Source organism: Pteropus vampyrus, unplaced genomic scaffold (assembly GCF_000151845.1).
Source record: "Pteropus vampyrus isolate Shadow unplaced genomic scaffold, Pvam_2.0 Scaffold1000003086, whole genome shotgun sequence".
Lineage (NCBI taxonomy): Eukaryota > Metazoa > Chordata > Mammalia > Chiroptera > Pteropodidae > Pteropus > Pteropus vampyrus.
In genome coordinates, this window is record NW_011917488.1 from 1,872 (window position 1) to 7,131 (window position 5,260).

Below are 5,260 nucleotides of genomic sequence, written 5' to 3' on the forward strand. Positions count from 1 at the left end.
AGGGGGAGGCACTCTCGAGACACACACTGCATGTCCCTCTCTGGGGATCGACAGGCCTGAGTTAGTTAAAGCAGTGACTGAGTGACTCCTCCCCGGCACCTACAGTTCATGGCTTATGTTAAAAGCCCATATGAATTTAACACTTGAATCCTTGTCCTATTTTTAGTACAAAAATGTTTTCCCAAAAACCTCACAGAGGCCACTCCGAGATACTTGATCAAACACACCAAATGTTAGAAAGCTTGGGCCGAGAGCACCTCTAGAGAGAGAGGGGATCAGAGGCCTTGGCACCTCATGTGCTTGTGTTGCTAATGAGGAAATTAAAAAAATACAAAACAGAGATACAGAAAATACAGAAAAAAAATTCAGAAGTCTTAGGCTCATAAGCAAAAAGAGGACCTTCTCAGTGGTATCTACGCTAGCAGCTGGGCGTGACTGAGACGCAGCTGCCGGCACGCTGCACTAACGTCACTTCACGTCACTTCACAGGTCGGCACCAGCAACGAAGGAGACCCCGATGATGCACACTTGGGGAGGCCACACTTGCAGCAAGGAACCGGACTAAGACTTAACACCGGCCGGGTAGCAAGACTCATGATCTCTCTTCTTTCTCCTCTCTCTCGCTCTGTCCTTGTCTCGACTTATATAACAAGCGTGTACTACATTTATAGAGTGGTGAGGTTGGGTTTCTTGTTTTGTAAAACAGCCAGAATTAAGACTGCTTTCTCGACTCGTTTCCCTCTATTGACCTTCCCCACTTCTCACTGAATTAGTGTTTGACCTACTTGTGAAGTGCTGGCTTTAAAAATATACAGCTACCCTAAAGGAAAATGCTGGAGGTGGCTCTTGAATATTTAATGGGAGTGAGCACACCCGCCCCTCCCTCCAGTCCACACACTAGGGAGTGGGGAGTGAGGGGAGGCTCATTGATGCCCAGGCTGGCTGAATCCCACTCCAAGTGGGCACAACACCCAGGCAAAGCCACTGGTATCCAGCCCTGTTCCTGGACCTTAGGGCTGTGGGGTGTGGGGAGGGAGCTGCCAGGTCACAGAGATGATGCCCTGGCCACAACCAGAGGGAGCATGATGCCCACAGTCATTTATCAGGAGGAGCCAGTGGGCAAGGGCAGGGCCTTTGAACTCCTAGGAAACCCCTGACCTGTGGTCCCAAAATGGAGGCAGAGAAGACAACCCTGACTGGGAACAACCAAGTGGGCCCCACACCACACTCCTCTAATCCCGCCTAGCATCTTCAGCCCACGTGCTCTGGGATGACCAGTAAGGCACCCGGGCCACTCAATAAACAGCCCCCGAGACCAAGGGTCTCCCAGCCAACACTGTGCCTAGAAGTAAAACCCAGCCCTCAAGTTAAAGGCAGAATGCGCCGGTACACTGGAGCCCCTTGTCCCTAAGGGCACTACTCCCTTGATGCAACCTTGTGGCCTTGAAAATGACAATTTTTAGGAACAAGGGTCGAGAATGCCAGGCTCTTGTGTGAGATTCTAAATGGAAAATAATTCTGTGGACATGTCTCACTCCGGCTCCATGAGTTCTTTACAGAGCATCTGCACTTGGCTCCTTTCAGTCATCTGCATTTCCAGAAACACACTAGGAAGTGGACACAGACACTACTTTGTTGCAATAGAAAACAAATGGCCGCTGGAGAACTGAAATTAAGAGGGCCGAGTGTCCTGAACTAAATGCGAGATATATTCTCTGTCAAATTTCCCCCATCTAAATGAAATGCAAAAGCATAGAATTTTCTGTGCACAAACATTTGCAATCAACCTAATTCAAAATACTTAGATTTTACTCTGAAGTTAACTATTTTAACTGTTTCAAATTGACACATAAAACCTTCACTTCTGCATTCTTTTCTGCTTTGTTTCTTATAGTTTCTCAAAGCCTTGACCCAGAGGACATCAATTATAAACAAGGAAACGGACTTCTTGGAGGCACCAGACTCACCGAACAGGGCTGGACCCCAAACAGCACTAAACTGATGCACCACCTGGTTCTGACAGTTTTCTTTACACGAGACCCCACAATGCCCTCTGTGCACCCAGAAATCTGAAACCCTCCAGCACACACAGGCAATAAAAGAAAGGTGAGGGCTCTGGGTGGAGAGGGGGTGGACATGTCAGGCCTTGACTCTCAGTGCTGCCTCTGGCCGCCTCCCCTGGAAACAAACCCCCTCAGCCCGCAGGGCCCTGACCCACAGGCTGCCTTCTTAGCCTCAGGGCCGCCCTTCAATGGTGCTTAAAAACAGAATTTAGGATGACACACAGGACTCAAATGAGGCTCATCAGAAGCAAAGGCCCCCACCCGTGAGGCTCCTGAGGCTTCAATGCAACAAATATGCCTCAGGTTCAACTGAGGAGGTGTGGGGGCAGGGGGAGTCCCACCAAGCTTCATGAATAGTGGAGATGGTTCACAGAACCCTGTTCAGGTTGGCGTGACTGGGCCCACTTAGAGAAGGCCATCGCAAGAGGAAGGACAGTCGTAAGCAGGACGTTATGGTTGACCTGCCCGCCCTAGTGCCACCTCCCTAGGGAACACTACTATGAACACGTATGTCACAAGGCAAGGAAACATCCACCTGCCCGGATTTCTCAGGTACTTCCTTCCCTAGAGACATTCCAGGTACAGAACACCTGCACATAAATCCCCTACAGATGCCACATTACTCATTACTTATTTTGGAGATGTGAGTGTCCGTGTTTGTCAAAATATTTCTGGCATTGGGAAATCAATGATGAAATGAAATAGAGATGAAAACAGGCGGGCACCATGACCCCTGGGGCAGAAGCACCAGTCAGAAGGACCCAGGGTCCCTGGCTGTAAATGCCCTGTGGTGGCTCTGCCAGCCTGGGGGCGAAGCCTTCTCAGGGCCAGAGTCTCCAGTCCCCTGGGCACCAGGCGCTCAGTGCCTACAGGCCAGACACTGCAGACAGGACACCAGCCCAGGGTTCACACCTGGCCCGCTGCTCCCATGAGGCACCTGAGTCCCCGCGCAACCAGCTGTCCCGACAGCCACCGCTTTGCCAGCTCCCAGGTGGCCTCTGCTCTCCTCCTGCACTCGGTCCTGCTAGTGGATCCAGGGCAGAGTCCGCCCTTCCTTTGAGCTGAGGTCAAAGGGCAGGCCCGAGGCTCCTCTGTTCCTTCACCCGCTCCATCCTGAGGACTGCCTGGCGCCCAGCACTGCCTGCTTCTCCAGGTCTGAAAAACCAACCTCGGCCTCTCAGCAGTGAGGGGCTGGACCAGCTCATCCACTCAGAACCATCCTCACCCACCCGAGCCTGACTTGCAAACCCAAGATCCTGGAAGCTCAACTGCTTAGGAAGCCAGAACCCACCGGAACACAAGGCCAGGAGAGACGCTTGGAGCCACCTGACTCGGATGCCGCCGGATGCTGAGAGCCCATGCCAACAACACATACCACGATGGCACATGAACTCAGGAGCGGTGTTCTCCAGGCTCAAAGACATCTAGTTTCTCGGAAGAAATGTCAGTGTCTGCCCAGGAAGCTGTGCCCCTCCCTGGACATGCTCCAGTGCCTGGAGCGGGACCCCGCACTCCAGCGCCTGTCCTAAGACAGGCCAGGGGCTTTGGGTGGAGCATGAAGAGGCAGCACAGGGAACAAGGGAGACAGGAAGACTGGTTCCCACACATGGGGCTCCCTGCTGGCTCTGAGAGGTCTGAGCGGGTACATAAGATAGACAGACAGTGCCAAAAAACATTCTGAGGGGGGAGATGAAAGCATTCTTGGTACACTGTTCCTAAAAATAAAGTACAAAAGTAAAATGAAGACTGCTAAAAGCCTTTTCTATTGACTGCAATGACCAGGCACCAGGCGGGGCAGGTGTTCCATTCATCATCTTCCTTAATGCTCACAACTCCTCCAGACACAGAGGAGGAGTTAACTTACCCTAAGCCACACACAGTAGGCGAAGTTGTGAGTGGAGTCAAAGTCAGGCCTGAGTCCCTAGTCTCACTGTCACCACGGAAACGCTCCGACCAACCATTACCCATATCCCACCAACTCCAGACTGGAATGTGCTGGATGCTCTGCAGAGTCTGGGGAGAGCTGCCCAATTAAGGCCTGGTCAGAGTACCAGTGCTGGGGGCAGGGGGGGGCGGTGTCGCTGGCATCCTGGCCATCTTGCCTTGGTGCCAAGCAGTCAGCTCCTTAAAGGACATTAAAGACTGCTGGCCCAGTGACTGCTGACCTGGAGCATCCCTGCAAAGGAGCAATGAGCTCTCAGTCACAGGTAAAAGCAGCCACAGACAACCCGGCAACGAGCGGGCATGGGCATCTCTGTGTTCCCCTAAAACTATTTGCAAAATCAGGCAGCTGGGCCATTATTTTCTGACCACTGCTCTAAACGCAGTCACCGTCCTGCTGGAGGACAGCTACTGAAGGCTGCATGTACAGTTGACAGAAAGAGGAACTGCTGTGCAGCTGACACCACTTCCTCCCAGGCCACCCACAGATAGCTGATGGTGGGACAGCTGATGGCCTGGAGACGATGCCCTGATGCAAGCTCTTCCCACTCCTTCTCAGGACTTTCCAGCACTGACACCCAGGCAGGCCCAGGGAGGCTCAGGTCCGAGGGGCCTTTAAGTTAGACACCTTGTGAAGAGGTGACCGCAGCATTCACTGGGATCCCGCACCTGCTGTACTGGGGAGGGACTGCTCCTAGCATGCAAGGAGACCGTTCCCTGAGGTCCTGAACAAACCACAGCACCTGGTCAGGGTAAGAACACGCCTAGTGCCACATCCCCAAGCAAAGTGGAAAATGACATGAACCGGTGTCTCGGGACACCCACTCACAGCCTCCGACAGGCCGGTGCTGCTTTCGTCAGTGCAGAGGATGCTCGTAGGAATTTGGCAAGCTAACCTTTCACCTCTTAGTTACACTGAGCAGAAATTGACCTTTCCACTCTAGTTATCCCCACTTCTCTTGCCAAGCAGCTGAAAAGATCGGACTTTCGACCACACCCCTGTCACTTAGCCGTCTGTAATAGTTCTTTCACTATCACCAGTCCTGAGACTCTTGCCAACATCAAGTACGCCCAGACCGAACACAAGTAAAGATCTGCAAGGGGCATGTCATCAGAAGCACACTGATGGTCCCGCCCCTCAAGGACCTATCTGACACCACAGAATCTGCAACCCCGAACCCAGGACAATGGCCCTGTCAGAGGACAACCCGGAGTTTTCTCTAGGCCTGGCTCAGCTGGAGACCAAACCCCCCTGA

General features: G+C 52.6%; 1 long non-coding RNA gene across 1 annotated transcript; it reads left to right on the plus strand.

The window, feature by feature from the left end:
- The first annotated feature begins 404 nt into the window (after nt 1-404).
- Nucleotides 405-3,807, plus strand: LOC105311308. Its single transcript, XR_897657.2, has 2 exons — nt 405-582; nt 1,895-3,807. It is a non-coding gene; the product is annotated as an uncharacterized LOC105311308 (long non-coding RNA).
- Nucleotides 3,808-5,260: the final 1,453 nt, after the last annotated feature.